Below are 16,794 nucleotides of genomic sequence, written 5' to 3'. Positions count from 1 at the left end.
TTCTCTCTCAGGAGGCCAGTAAGGTACATTGATGGGTCAAGCTCTAGACCCCCAGAATAGCCAAGTACCAAAGATTAATTCCCAGCTCCTCTAAAGATAATCCAGTTCAGCCTCCACAAGATAGATGCTGTTCCCACCACAACTAGCAATGTTAGAATAGGCATTATTGTGTGGGCTCAGATGTTTTACTAGATTGAGGGTTATTAACAATTTTTTGTGTTATAGACCTTTCTGGCAAACTTGTAAGACCTATGAACCCCTTCTCAGAATAATGTTTCTAAATGCATAAAATAAAATACATGGGATTATAGGCAACCAATTATATTGAAATGATTATAAAAATATTTTTTAAAAAGGTTTAAAAATGTAAGGACAGATGTCCAAAGTCCCTTCCAAATCTTTGATTCTGGGTTTCTGTATATGTCTATATATGTAAAAAAAAGATGGTCTTTGAAATCCCAGGATTTAAATAAAGGAAAAGAGCCAAAGGGAATGTTAAACCAAATGTAAACACACATCTTTTTATGAGATCTGAACAAGTTCTTTCATTGAGTTTAGCAGAAGCAACATTGTCTGAACTGAAAAGTGACTATATTTGGGGGGGCTTTAAATGAGTAAGCTCTGGAGATAGCTAGCAGTCTAAGAGTTTGGGAGTCCAGTAGTTTGGATGAGTCAAAGAGAGAAAGCTAGCAGTCAGTAAAGAATTCAATTCTACTTCTTGGAGGAGACAAGGAGATTTTCCTCCCCTCTTTTTCCTTCATCAGCCATGTCATCTAGCAGCAGAGCTACTCCCAGAAGGAAGCATCCCATCTGGTATTTGGAGAGTTGGCTGAGCAGAATTTGAGGAAGACCAGATGCACTTAGGTAAGTTTAAAAGAGTCTGAGGCACAGTTGAGGAAGCAGAAGCATACACTCCAGACAAACATAGATACAGAGAGTCAGTTACTTGGGTCCAGAAGCAGCATCAAGGAGCATGAACACTAGCAAGAGAGAAGAAAGTTGGCTATGTACTCAAGAGTTAGCCCTGACAACTGAGAGTTGAACTACAGTGATGATATCATTGGAGAGAAAGGATCTTGGTGAGGTCCTGTAATATTGGAGGAGTAGGCTGAGTCAGGCTCACTCACACTGCTGCTTTGAACCTACTCTTCCCATGGACTCTCCATGCATTTGTTGAGAGTATGCCCCAGATTTAGTCATTGTTTTTATTACATTGTCTTAGCAAATGACTTTGCTTTTGAACTAATGTGTCTATTGAATGATTCACTGGTAGGGGCATGTATATCTTTTGGATCTTGAATTTGAAGTAGAAGTCACTCTCTAGGTACCCAACTTATAAGTGTGAGTTCAAGTCAGAGGAAGATACAGAGGGAGCTTCTGAGATAACACACACAGATACACATACAAACTAACAACTATACAATACATTAAAGCTTGTAAAGCATTTTCCATATATTATTTCATATGATCCTGACAACAATTAGAGAATCTGGGAGATGGAAGTGATCTCAGCTGCCATATAGTCCAACCCAGTAAAGGTGAAAAAAAATAAGGAGAGGAGCAAAAAGGACGGGAAGTGAAAGGGAGAGAATAGGAGAGGAGGAAAGGAAAGAGGAGAAGACATCCAGGACTGACTAAAAATCTTTGCACAGGATTTGCACATGCAAAAAAATACCCCAACACATCCTGCCTTTTACTCCAGTGCAGCACAGACTAGGAAAGGATTGATGCTTGTTCTTAAAGCATATATAAAAATAAAAATTCAAATAACACAAAAATCAAAATCACACATATCATGTTATTACAATGCACACTGCAGTAAATATTTCCAAGTTAAACTTTTCACAAATTTCAATATTACATACAACAAAATGACACTGCTATTTGGTTTTCACCAAAATGGAAAGATTTTATAATTTTATATGAGATCTTGTTTATTTTAAAACAAAAGGGAAAATAGGGTTAGAAATATTTTCTACATTTTGTAAAAGATATACATAGTTAATTTAACCTTTCATAATTAAAGACTAACTAAGAAGTTTAAAATATATATTGCATTATAAAAAATAAAGTAGTACCTCAAATTCCCAAATTGCAACTTTATTCATAAAAGACTACATTTTAAAAATGATTCATAAAATTGCAACTGTGCATAATAAGATGATACAGTACTGTCAGACTGTGTAAGCACAGAAGTGAACAAATGCAGAGTACAAAGTACGTGGAGATGCTCATTCACAAGCCATCACTCAGAACTGTGTGTACACTGAATATGAAATCGACGCGCATATGTAGATACGCATTGTTAAAAAATTACATTAAATATAATTATATTCTGTTCTTAATATATCAGTAGCAATTCTTTGTGTTATTAGAATCTATAATTAGCCAGAAACTGACAGAATTTTGTCTATCATCATTACAATTTTTTGAAATTCACTGATTTTTACAATAGATGTTAAAAAACAATAGACAATAATACTACCTGGAAAGACAAAATACATACAACACAGTCAGGCCTTGGACCCCTTCTGGATATATATACTGGTTATGCAGGTGGCATGATGGATATAGAGATGAACTGGAGTCAGGAAAACCTAAATTCAAATCCAGTCTCAGACATTTATTAGTTGTATGGCCCTGGGCAAGTTACTTAGCTTCTGATAACCTCCATTTCCTCATCCTTAAAATGGGGATAATAATCCACCTATCTCCCAGGCGAAGATGTTATAAAGATAAGATGAGATAATATTTGTAAAGTACTTTGCAAACCTTAATGTGATATAATAAATGGTAGCTTTATCTTCCTCTCCTTGGACCTGAATATCACCTACCACACGGACCACCTCCACTTTTCTCATCTGAGCTGGAACATTTGCTTCTCTTTATCTCCTTGTATGGAGAAGAAGAGCCCCTGGAGTCTGATCTGAGTTCCAGATCTGCTGGTCAGTAGCTGTATAATCCTGGGTAAGACACTGCCCCTCTCTAAGTGTCTAAATCTGTTTCAATGCAATTAAACATTTATGGAACACCTACTATATGTTGGACAATGTGCTAGACCCTGGGGATATAAAGACAAGATGAAAAATAGTCCTTGGTTCAAGGAGCTTACACTCTATTTGGGGTGTGGATAAGACAATACAGACATACACATCTATATTTATACACATAATCTCTATCTCTCTATCTAGATATATGTCTATACATATACACACACATACACATGTATATAAATATATGTATGCACATATATTAATGTGTATATATACACATACATGCATATACACTATATATCTATACACACACATACACACATGCACACACACATATGGATAGGGAGTAAAGGGAAGAAATGGGGACCATGGTGCAAACCAAAACACAAAATAACACCCACATGTGGTATGAACAGCTTAATTTACATGGTTAATTATAGGAAAGATCACACATAATCACACCATCTGAGGTGAGAGTGTAGCAGTTTACAGTTGTTTCTTCCCTTGTTCTCCATTCACATTGTGAATAAGTCAGCCTCCCTTCCATATGCTGTACTGGCACATACACACTCACTCACACATACACACATACTCGCACACACATACATCCAGTAAACATAGTCCTCAGTTTATTATACAAAGAGGTAACAACAAAAATCTTTGGAAGGAGAGGAAAGGAAATGAGAAAGAGAGAGAGACAGAGAAAGAGAGACAGACAGAGAGAGGGGGGGGGAGGGAGAGGGAGAGAGATACAGAGACAGAGTGAGGAGGAAAGAGACAGAGACAAAGACAAGAGTCAGAGAGAAAGATAAAATTTCTGGATATTTTCCAATAAGGGACTTATTGTATAGAGAGAAACAGAGGGACAGAAATAGGGAAAACAAGTGAGTCATACAGATATCTAGCACAGGATCTTGCAAATACCACATACAAAGTGTTTGTTGAATGCATAAATATAATACATATTATATGTAGGCCAAGACTATAGCACTTCAGTCTCCTCCTCCCACCACTGACCCTGGCACACTAACTCTTGGTTGATATTCACCTTATCTGGCCCAGAACCAGATTCACTGAACCATCCCTGCCATGGCCCTCTTCTTAATAAATGCTTTTTGCACTGATTCATTCATGCATTCATTCACTTTCCTCTCTTTACTGCCCCATAGAAGTATATTCTTTTTCCCACTCTAACTTTCAAATACAAATGATGGACTATCCTATTCCTAGGAATAATTGTGTATCTTATTTTTAAATGATTATTATTTGCAGTACTGAGTTAGTATTTTACCTAATATTCTGTATGCTTGATAGTTCCTATAGAATGGTCTCTTTCTTGAGAAAAACAGCAAAGGATAGGAACCAAAGCTGTGATTTAAACTATAGGGAACTCCTGACTAAGAAACTCCCTCTACCAGTGCACAATGGCATCCTCTCTATAACTTATCAAATCTGGCCTCAGACACTTACTAGCCATTTGACATTAGGCAAGTCACTTAACCCTGTTTACCTTAGTATCTTCAACTGCATAATGTGAATAATAGCAGTATCTTGGGGCAGCTAGGTAGCACAGTGGATAGTGCTGGGCTTGGAGTGAGGAAGACATCTTTCTGAGTTCAAATCCAGCCCTAGACATTTACTAGCTGTGTGACCCTTGGCAAGTCACTTAACCTTATTTGCCTCAATTTTTTCACCTATAAAATGAGATGGAGAAGGAAATGGCAAACCACTTCAGTATCTTTGCCAAGAAAATCCCAAATGGCATCACGATGAATCAGACTGAACAACAGTGCTGAGAAGTGACTTGTCCAGCATCACACAGCCAGTATATGTAAGAGACAGAACTTGAATTCAGGTCTTCTGAACCCTGAGGCTAGTTCTCTAGAGTCCCTATGCCACACTGCCTATCCCAAGACTTTTGGGACACCCAGTATTTTTTTTCTTTATTAATTTGTTTGTTTCCTTTTAGTTTACAGGATTCAATTCCACAATTCCTTGAATTTCACTTTTTGTCCCCCTCTCTCCCCTCCCCCCCATGGCGGCTTATAGTCAAGTATAGGATCTGTAAATACTTTCACATTATACATTGGTCAGGTTACAAGGACGGATTGTACCAGCTGGAATGAAAAATGGTAAAGAAGACATAAAACCAAATAAGAGAATGAAAAAGATCAGGTATTTTGCTTCCACTTGGATATAAACTTAGTTCTTTCTAGTTCTTTCTCTGGATGCACATTTTTCTCTCCATCATGCGTCTTTTGGGATTGACTTATATCACTGCGTTGCTGAGAAGAGTCCAGTCTATCAAAGTTGGTCATCACATATACGTTGTGTCTGTAATTGTGTACAAATTTCTCCTGGTTCTACTCTTCTCACTCAGCATCAGTTCTTTTAATACTCTCCAGGTAAATATGAAGACTGCCTGCTCCTCGTTTCTTATAGCACAATAGTATTCCATAACATGCATATACCACAACTTATTCAACCATTCCCCAATTGATGGGCACCCCCTTAATTTCCAATTCTTTGCCACCACAAAAAGAGCTGCTATAAACATTTTTGTACATATGGGTCTTTCTCCCATTTCTATGATCTCTTTGGGATATAACCCTAGGAGTGACACCCAGTATTTATAGGCAAAAAACCTGTGTTAAACAAGGTGTAAGTAAATCATGTCTTGGCCCACAGTTTGAAATGTTAACTTTTCAGGGTGAATACTTTGGATCTGTTAATAAATGTGAAAAAAAAAACAAAAAAAAACTTTACCTTTGTGGGCCTCAATATCCTCCTATAACAATCCTTGCACTTACTACATCATAGTGTTGCTGTAAGGAAAAAATGATATGGTAGATATAAAGAATTTCATAAACCATAAAACTCCATGAAAATATAAGATATCATCATCATTATTCCTCCTCTTTTAAAGTTTTCCTCCAATGCCTTGGGGGTAGTTTCAAAGTTTATGCCAACAGAACACAAGTTGAAGCAGTTTCTGCCAAGCTGGAGAAAATTTCAATACTAACCAATAGACTGACATGAACTGGACCAATCTAACTAAGTTCAGAGAGGCCAATCCCTGAAAGACTGACTACCAAAGGGTGTTTTTGTTTTTTTCAGGCAGAGTACCTCTTCACACAGTGTCTGGCACACAGTAGGTGCTTATTAAATGTTTATTGACTATTATTGACTATTGACCATCTACAATTACACATGCTCCATTTTTATAAATCTCTAAAACATCTTCACTGGCAAAATACCTTCAGTTCTGGAATCTTCATTGCTATTGTTTTGGCCAGTTGACATGTACTTTTTCCATATGTCACTCTACTCTTCAGATGCATACCCTATTCCCAACAATACACTCTCTAAACTCCTGAATCCACTGTTTCTTGCAGCTTCAAATGATGGGAAGAGGGGAGATTTTTCTTCTCACACAGAAGGAGGTTGTTGAAGATATATTTAGCAGAGAGGAGGATGCTTCATTTGCTCCAAGAAAGACTCAAAGTTTTCAGACTGGTTTTCCAAACAGAGTTATAACTAGCAATTTTGGCACCATGGGCAAGCAGGACAAAAAGGTAACCTTAAAAAAATTTTAAGGCAATTAATCAACAAGCATTTATTTATTACCTACTAATTCAACAGTGAAGGGTTTGGCAAGAGTCCCTGGGACACTGAACCATGCAAGGGAGACAGAGATCAAAGGACACCTGCCCTGTTAGTGGAGACATTGGGACACGGCAAAGGCACTTCTAAGGAGGCCAGTACTTGGTATGAGGAACAAGAAGGGATGGGTCAGAGAGTTTACCTGTGGTAAAGCCGGTGGGGGGAAAGAGTAAGGCATATCATTACTTCTTTGTTTTTTTTTCCTTTGTTTAAAAAAATCTTTTGTCTATTTATTTAATTTTAGTTTTCAATATTCATTTCCACAAGATTTTGAGTTACAAATTTTCTCCCCATCTTTCCCCTACCCCTTACCACAAAATAGTGAGCCTACTGCATACCCCTTCCCCTAATCTGCTTTCTCTTATATCCTCCCCCAGCCTTCCCTGCCCCCTGCTCCCAAACTTTCTAGTAGGGCAAGATGGATTTATATACCCCAGTGCCTATATATCTTATTTCCCAGTTGCATGTAAAAAAACAATTTTTTTAACATTTGTTTTTAAAACTTTGATTTCCAGATTCTTTCCCTTCTTCCCTCCTCACCCACCCCCACTGGGAAAACAAACAATTCAATATAGGTTGTACATGTGTAGTAATGCAAAACGTTTCCATAGTAGTTATATTGTGAAGGACGAATTTATTTCCCTCCATCCTACCCTGCCCTCCACTTATTCTATTTTCTACTTTGACCTCTCCCTTTTCAAAAGTGTTTGCTTCTAACTACCCTCTCCCCCAATTTGCCCTCCCTTCTATCATCCCCGCCTCTTGTCCCCTTGCCCCTACTTTCCTATAGGGTAAGATACCCAATTGAGTGTGTATGTTATTCCCTCTTTAAGCCAAATTCAATGAGTAAGGTTAACCCATTCCCTTTTACCTTCCTGCTCTTCCCCTCCATTGTAACAGTTTTCTATTGCCTCTTTTATATGAGATAATTTACCCTGTTCTATCTCTCCCTTTCTCCTTCTTCCAATATATTCCTCTCTCACCTCAAAATTTTATTTTCTAGATATCATCCCTTCATGTTCAACTCATCCTCTGTCCTCTAGCTATGTATATATGTACACACATATACATACACTTATATATGTATTTATACACACATATACCCTGCTATACATACATAGATATGTATGTATATAAATATATACATATATATTCCCTTCAACTATCCTCATATTGAGGAAAGTCTTATGAGTTACAATTATTGTTTTTCCATGTAGGAATGTAAATAGTTCAACTTTAATACGTTCCTTATGATTTCTTTTTCCTGTATACCTTCTCATGCTTCTCTTGCTTCTTGTATTTGAAAGTCAAATTTTCTGTTCGGCTCTGGTTTTTCATCAAGAATACTTGAAATTGGGGTGGCTAAGTGGCACAGTGTGTAGAGCACCGGCCCTGGAGTCAGGAGGACCTGAGTTCAAATCCAGGCTCAGACACTTAAAACTTACTAGCTGTGTGACATTGGGCAAGTCATTTAACCCCAATTGCTCCCCCCACCAAAAAAAGCAAAAAAAAAAAAAAGAATACTTGAAAGTCCTATATTTCATGGAATGATCATATTTTCCCCAGAAGCATTATACTCAGTTTTGCTGGGTAAGTGATTCTTGGTTTTAATCGTAGTTCCTTTGACCCCGAAATATCATATTCTAAGCCCTTTAATCCCTTAATGTAGAAGCTACTAGATCTTGTGTTATCCTGATTGTGTTTCCACAATACTCAAATTGTTTCTTCCTGACAGTTTGTAATATTTTCTCCTTGACCTGGGAACTCTGAAATTTGTCTATAATATTCCTAGGAGTTCTCTTTTTTGGGATCTTTTTCAAGAGGTGATTGGTGAATTCTTTCAATTTCTATTTTGCCCCCTGGTTCTAGAATATCAGGGCAATATTCCTTGAAAATCTCTTGAAGGATGATTTCTAGGTTCTTTTTTTGATCATGACTTTCAGGTAGTTCAATAATTTTTAAGTTATCTGTCCTGGATCTATTTTCCAGGTCAGTGGTTTTTCCAATGAGATATTTCACATTGCCTTCTATTTTTTCATTTGTTTGGATCTGTTTTATAGTGTCTTTATTACTCATAAAGTCATTAGCTTCCATTTGCTCCAATCTAATTTTGAAGGAATTATTCTCTTCAGTGAGTTTTTGAAATTCCTTTTCCATCTGGCCAATTTGGCTTTTTAAGGCATTCTTTTCCTCATTGACTTTTTGGGCCTCTTTTGCCATTTGAATTAGTCTATTTTTAAGGTGTTATTTTCTTTGATATTTTTGGGGTCTCCTTTAGCAGGCTTTTGACTTGCTTTTCATGATTTTCTTGCATCACTCTGATTCTCTTCCCAATTTTCCTTCCAGTTCTCTTGAGCTTCAAAATCATTCTTGAGCTCCTCCATGGCCTGTAATCAATTCATATTTTTCTTGCAAGCTTTTGATGCAGGAGTTTTGAATTTGTTGTCTTCCTCTGGTTCCATATTTTGATCCTTTCTGATCCCCCAAAAAGGATTCTATGGTCTGATTGTACTTCCTCTGCTTGCTCATCTTGCCAGCCAATTAGTTGACTTTTGAACTCTTTGCCACAGTAGAATTCTGCTTTCAAAGTGGAGAGAACTGTGTCCCAAATTGCTGGGCTTTTCTCAAATGTTGTCAGAGAGCTATGAGGAGGGTGCCCTCTCTACAGCCACCACAAGCTCTGGCACACTGGTGTTCCTCACCCCAGGACCACCACCCAAGACTGACCCAGATCCGAGTAGGTCAAAGCAAGAGCAATTACCTTCTGAATGGTTACTTAGTCCCCCTATGATCTGCAGGCCAGGAGCTCCAGAAACAGCCATGTGGCAGCAGCTGCAGCTGCCCTGTCTCCACCATCTCTTGCCTTGGGGACAGGGGCCAGACCATGCTCTTCTCTTACCCTGGATCAACAGGGTTCCCCACTGACCTTTTACTTTCTCTTTGGCATTTATGAGTTGAGAAGTCTAGAAACCACCACAGCTGCTGGTCATTAACTCTTCTGAATTCTGCTTCTGCCAGTGTGGGTCACTGGTCAGGCTGCCCCGGGTCTAGGTCCATGTGGCTCACGTGGGACTGTGCCAGCCCAGTGCAATAGTCCCTTCCTGTCAGCCTGCCAGGCTGCCTTTGGTGGGAGATTCATTTCTCTCTGTCACTTTGTGGGTTCTGCAGCTCTAAAATTTGTTTAGAGTCATATTTTACAGGTTTTGGAGGTGGTTGGTGCTGGAGTTTAAGCAAATTCCTGTTTTTACTCTGCCATCTTGCCTCTGCCCTCCCCCCCCCATAATTACTTCTTCCCAGGGATTCTTAACTTGGAGTGTTATGAACTTTAAAAAAATGATAACTGTTTCAATATAACTGCTTTCCTTTTTTAATCCAACATATTTTGTTTTATGGATTTAAAAACATTATTCTGAGAAGGGGTCCATTAGGTTTCATAAGATAGTCAAAGGAATTCCTGACCCAAATAAATTAAGATTCCTTTCTCTAATGGAGCTGTGATCTTATGAATTTGACTTTTAATTAACTTCCTATTTTAATTAAGTCTTTTTGATAACTTGGCACTAAACTGTTCTTCCTACACTGTTGAACTAGTGCAAGTGCTACTAGCATCCTCTAAATTCTGGAGTCCTAGGACAGCGATGCTCCTAGTGCCAAGGTGAGAGCTCCACGCACTTTGGAAGTTGGCTTGAAAATCAGTTTGTTCTCATGCCAAATAGCTAGGACTTAATGCGTTGTAATGAAGGAAGCTGCCAAGGCCTTCTGTGTGCTGACCTCAGTGGAACTAGCAGAAGGGAAGCATTTAGCACACTTTGGATTCATCAATTGTTAATGGGCTAAAGATAAATGTGTGTGTGTGTATACAGATATGTATGTATATATAGTTACATATGTTTGTGTACAATATATATATACATATACATACATAGTTAGGGGTACATATATGTGTTTATAGGCATACACAGATGTAATATTTTTGTATGTGCACATCTCTATTCACATATATATGTGTATAACTGTATATTGCATCTTAAAGTTTAATTTTGAATTTCAATTTTAATGAGTGGCCTTAAGGAAAGCGAATTGTGTTGGAGTCCAGAATGTAGCACGGGTAAATTACTTAACTATTCTGACACATTTTTCTCACCTGCAAAGGGGAGAATAATGCTAGTATCAATTCATATGGTTGTTGTGTGGAAAGTGCTTTGTAGAACTAGAAATGTTATAGACCCAAACAGAGTAACTGTGAGTTTTATGTTTATCTCTTCTAACAGAAGCCTCCACCAGAGTCCTTCTCCTCTGGTGTTTCATCATCATATTCTGGCTGCCCTGGGTTGTCAAAGTCTATACCAATGAAAGCAAACCCTAGACTATCCTACCAAGTTGAAGACTTCAAGTGCAAACTCAATTCCAGACTTTATCAAACAAGCCTTTAAGCCCCTGCTCTGTGCCAGGCTCAGGAAGGTACAAAGGCAAAGAAGAAGACAATCCCTACTCTCAAGAAAGTTACATTGAGGGAAACAACATGTACATATATAAATGTGCAGAATAAATCCAAGTGAGTTAAATACAAGATGGTGAGGGAGGGCACCAGTACATAGAAGGCACTTAATGAAAACTTGCTGAAGTGCTATGATCAATGGTGAATGACTTAGCTATCTCAGCAATACAAAGATCCAAGACAGTTTCAAAGGACTCATGATGAAAAATTCTATCCACCTCCACAGAAAGAACTAATAAAATCTGAATGCAGATCAAAGAATACTTTTTTAAACTTTATTTTTCTTAGGTTTTTTTTGGTGTTCTGTTTTCTTTTATAACACTATTAATATGGGAATATGTTTTGCATGACTGCACACATATAACTTATCAAATTGCTTGCCTTCTCAATGGGAGGGACAGGAAGGAAGGTGGGAGAGAATTTGCAATTCAACATTGTAAAAAAAGGTTGAAAATTGTTTTTACGTGTAATTGGAAAAAAATTTAAAAATAAACAAATGCTTGACAACTGACTTGCTGCCTGAGACATTGATGCGGCCATTTCAATCATTTAGGTGAGGGGTGATGAAGGCCGGAAAAAGTGTGATGTTGTAAGGGTTATGGGATTTAAAGATCTTCCATGCCCCATTGGACTTGCTGACGTAGCAGGAAGGGGCGGAGCAAGAGGAAGCGGAAGCCAAACTAGAGTTCCTGCGGTGGCTGGCGGTGGTGGCGACGGTGGCAGCAGCAGCAGAGGCAGCTGCAGCGCAAAGCCCTTTTTGGGTTAGCCAGAATTTCTGCTAAGGACTCCTGCTGAGGACTGCCAGGGGCCAGAGCTGCTGGGAGCACACTTCCCGGATGCTGGGTGGTTGCTGTGAGTGGGGAGAGGAGGACCTTTGCCTGAGGTAGCCTGTTCTGTTTTAAAGGCTTGAAAATGTGGGTGCTTTCCACTTTATCTACCTGTGCCAATGTCATAACTACTCTGATGGCTTTCACTTTCTGGTTTTGGGACTCAGTCTTTTGGTATCTTAATAAATTTTCTAGTTTATTCCCCCATATGGCAAGCATGATGTATTTTGTGATGGATAATTATATCAGCATATCTGTAATCTCCATAGGCATTGTGAATATGGCATTGCTGATACAGATGTCTGAGTGAGGAGAGAGGAGGGGTTGAATGTGAGAGATGTTGCAGAGTTATGGAAGACACAATTTGGCAACTTGTTGGATATGTGGAATGTGAGGGAGAGTAAGGCATTTGGAATAATGCTAAGATTATATAGACCTGAGAGACTGGAAGAAGGATGGTGACTTTGATAGAAATAGGGAAGTTCAAAAGCAGAGTAGGTTTTGTGGGGATGAAGTAGAGAATCAATGAGACAGAAATAAAAGGACTTAATGTCTGCTGAAGACTGCCAGCCTAAGTTCTGAGAGTCTTGTCACCAAGTTGGCAACAAGAATTTCCGATAAGTCTTTACTAAGGCACAGAGAAGTTGCAATCTACATCAATGAAGGAACCACATACACTAAGATTATCAAAGACCCTTGAAGTCTATCTTAAATACTAGGATTTCCCCATTGATGAATGTCTCTAAAAGGAAGTGGGGCTATCACTTATTGGAAGTGATCAAGACGGTTCAATGATGTCAGTTCCAATTCTAAAGATGTGTCACTTTCACACACACACACGTTTATTTACTTTGTTATGCTTTTGACTTGGGTAAAGTAAAACTTATATTGAGAATATTGCAGTTTTATTTCTTATGTTCATCACTAATGAACTTGATAATTAAATCTGACAGTAATGTTATTCATTGGCCTTTTAGAGATAGAAGTTACATGCAAAAGCCCTCCCTTCCATTATATTCTAAATGTGTTCTTGACAAACCTTAGAAAAAAGTAATATGCTTTTCTCAAAGTAACCATGAAATTAGAAAACTTCATACCACATTATATACTTTGCTTTTATTTGTTGATAAATTATTTATCACTTTCCATTTCTGGGTGTTGATTTCTTCTATAAAAGGAGTATGGACTAAATGCTTGCTGTTGTTCAGTCATTTCAGTTATTTCCAACTCTTTGTGACTCCATTTGGGGTTTTCTTGGCAAGTATACTGGAGTGGTTTGTCATTTGCTTCTCCATTCCTACAGATGAGGAAATTGAGGCAAACAGGGTTAAGTGACTTGTCCAGGGTCACAAAGCTAGTGAGTGTCTGGGAACAGATTGGAACTCAAATCTTCCTGACTCTAGAACCCAGTGCTGTATCCACTGCCCTATCTAGCTGCCCCATGTTCTTTCTTTCTGTGAAATGCTATGAGTTTCATTGGAGATGATATATTGTCTTGAAATTGCTCTGATAGTATAAGTAATAAGACCCCAGTGTTGGGACTGATTTTATTTTACTTGCTTAAATTGTATTTGCTTTCCTTCCTTCTCTGGGTCACTCCTGTTTTCCTTCACTAGCACATCTTCCTCCTCTTGTCCCTTAAATTGCTTCTTAACATTCTGCCCTTGGTCCTTTTCACTCTCTCTCTCCATTATTTTGCCTGAAGATCTTATCCATTCTCACTTCAATCACTCCTTCTATGTGGTCCTTTCTCACTCTAAATTTTATGATTATGTAAGCTTTGAGGGAGGAGAACATGTTTTTTTTTCTACAGCTGAGGAAACTAGAATTTACTGTAATCTCTTTCATCATATCAAAGAATTTGATTAAAGGGTTTGAATTCCTTAGTTATCTTCTATGACTTCTAAAAATGGGAATAAAGTTTCACTCGGAAAGTATCTGAAATTGTCACAGTGGTCTATCTACAGAATCGACTCTAATAACGTTGTCACTGAAAACTGTGACTGGAGTGAGTGACTGAAGATACATTCTACCTTTTTTTAGCCTTATCATTCATAACTCCTTCATGTATAACTGTAGCCTCCAGGTGAACTGGGCTACTAGCTGTTCCCAGAACACATCATGCAGTTTCCCACCTCCACACCTTTCTTCATGCTTGTTCCCTCTGCCTGGAATACCTCCCTCATCCCTGGAATTCTGCTCTTCTTTTTTTCTTTTTAAATTTTATTGATACTGTTTCCTTTGCATCAAAGCCATTCCCCAATATATACCAACTTCCACTTCATCGAACCTTCCCTTGTCACAAAGAACAGTTAAGCGAAAAATAACAAATTACAATGAATAAAGAAAGCCTATGCAAAATTCTTTCCCAAAGGTTCTTTACCTCCTTACTGAGAAGAGGGAAATTCTATTTTTCTAAATCCTACCTGCCCTTCAAGACTCACCTTAATGCCACTTCATGAACCTTCTCCGATTCTTCCCTCCTCCCCCACTGACAGTTCTTCCCTCTGCAAATTATCTTGCCTGGATTTCTCCTTTGCCCCTTTCATATACTTCCTTGTATCATACTCATCTGTGTATACATCTTATAATTCCTAGCACAATATAAGCTCTTTGAAGTCAGGAGCTCTTTTGCTTTTGTCTTTGTATTCACAGCACCTAGTATGCACTCTAATTGGATTGGATTGAACTCATGCCCAGCAAGGCGGCACAGTGGGTTGAGGGCTGGGGCTGGAGTAAGGAAGACTCATCTTCCTGAGTTCAAATTTGGCTTCAGACCCTTATTGGTTGTGTGACTCTAGGCAAGTCACTTAACCTTGTTTGCCTCAGTTTCCTCATCTGTAAATTGAGCTGGAGAAGGAAATGGCAAACTACTCCAGGATCTTTGCCAAGAACACCCCAAATGGGGTCATGAAGAGTAGGACATGACTGAAAAATGGCTGAACAACAATTCCCTTATCAAGTCCCTCTTGATTGGTAGCATGCTTTTTTTCCTTCAGCCTTGAATAGCACTTTGTACCTCCCTTGTGGTACTTGTCATATTTCCTTTCTTGTGTTATGATTCTTTGTGTTCTCATCTCATCCCCCTCAAAGGCAGGAACTTGGATTTATTCAACTTCCCATTCCTCCAGCAAGACCCTGCATGTTGCTTTGCAAGGTGGTCAATCAATGTTTGTTGAATGGAATTGAATTCAGCACTACCACCTGCACTTTTTGATTCCAATGGATGTTAGTTTTCAGTCCTACCCATTAAATGACTGTAGGTTTTGGTATTTCAGTCTCTTACTCATGCGGCCCCATTCTCCTCCTGTATGTGGGAGGAGCAGGTTGTCAAAAAGGCACAGAAGGAGGGGGGTGGGGGTGGAGGTGGGGACATAGCTCCTTAATTAACATACTCTGCAAAGAGAAGCTTTGGAGCTTCCTCCCAAGTTTTTTTTTTTCTCTGCACTGTTCCCCCAGGGAAATAAAAGACCATTTTGGAGCAAAGGCTGGAGATCTAAGAATACCACTGGTATATAAACCCAGGAAACATGTATATACATTTCCTTTCCAGAAAGACAAGAAATAGAAAGAACTTTGGCAGATAGAAAAAGACAAGCAGAGAGATTAGCCCTCTACTCAAATCATGGACTCTTTGGGCCTCCCCTCATCAAGATAGATAGACAGACAGACAGACAGACAGAGAGTTGACAGATAGATGACAGATAGATGGTAGACAGATGACAGGTAGATGACAGATGATAGAGATAGACAGATAGACAGACAGGCAAATAGATAAGTAGATAGCAGATAGACAGATAAGACAGATAGACAGATAGAGAGTATATAGATAGCAGACAGATAGATAGATAGAAAGATAAACAATATCTCTTCCCTCTCTTTCCTCTCTACTCACACGATCAACATCTCAGTTCAGGCCCTCATATCCTCTCAGCTGGCCTATTGCAATAACCTTTTAATTAGCCTCCCTGCCTCAATTTTTCTTCTACTCCAACCCTGGCCTCCACATAGCTGCTGAAATGATTTTTCTAAAACACAGATCTGACCATGTCACCATCATGCTTAATGAGCTCCAGTGGCTCCCTATTATCTCCAGAATCAAATGCTCTGTTTGGTATTGAAAACCCTTTACAGCCTGGCCCCATCCTACTTTTCCAGCCATATTACACATTGTTATCCTCATTACCCTTTCACATACTTTACAGAGCAGCCACATTGGCCAACACTCTTGTCTCTCGTCTCTGGGTCTTTGCAGAAGCCATACCTCATGCCCTGGAATATTCTCCCTCACCTCTGCCTCTTGAAATTCCTGGGATTCGCCAAGAGTCTGCTGAGACCCACCTTTTGGAGGAAGACTTTCCCCTTGCTTCTAGAACCTGAACACCCTCCCATATATCTGCTTTACATATGTTCTGCATATAGCCCCGGCATACACCTATATATCAGCATGCCATCTCCCCATCAGAACAGTAAGCTCTTTGAAAACAAGGTATATTTTGCTTTTATCTTTGTACTCCAGGGCCTAGCAAGGTATCTTGCATAAATAGCAAGTGCTTAATAAATGCGTGTTGACTGGTTGATGAGAACACACAAATAAGTGAATGAATGAATGGCTAAATAGCTTGTATTTTAGATTCAGGTTATTTGGTTCCTGTTTTCAATCCCAGGAAGAGATGGCAGGGGTTTCGCAAACTCTGCACATCTTTGCAACATGCAATTTCCAAGTGCTGCTGCATTGCCCACAAGAGATTGATTTTCAATTTCCTTGCTTTGGTGGATTCGAATTAGACCCCACGGGCCAGACTTTCTAGTG

At 38.9% G+C, this 16,794-nt stretch overlaps 1 protein-coding gene and 1 long non-coding RNA gene across 2 annotated transcripts in view; one reads left to right on the top strand and one right to left on the bottom strand.

The window, feature by feature from the left end:
* ASAP1 (ArfGAP with SH3 domain, ankyrin repeat and PH domain 1) overlaps window positions 1–16,794 on the bottom strand; it is a 631,037-nt gene that overhangs the window by 603,373 nt on the left and 10,870 nt on the right. The window lies entirely within an intron of this gene.
* Window positions 310–12,024, top strand: LOC138155947 (uncharacterized). Its single transcript, XR_011167035.1, has 3 exons — window positions 310–864; window positions 6,389–6,568; window positions 10,928–12,024. It is a non-coding gene; the product is annotated as an uncharacterized lncRNA (long non-coding RNA).

The sequence above is a fragment of the Petaurus breviceps genome, unplaced genomic scaffold (genome assembly GCF_028583685.1).
Source record: "Petaurus breviceps papuanus isolate PSGF00001 unplaced genomic scaffold, PetGlider_PUasm1.0 98, whole genome shotgun sequence".
Taxonomy (NCBI): Eukaryota; Metazoa; Chordata; class Mammalia; order Diprotodontia; family Petauridae; genus Petaurus; species Petaurus breviceps.
Note: the sequence above shows the minus strand (reverse complement) of the source record. Positions and strands in the feature narration are given on the sequence as shown.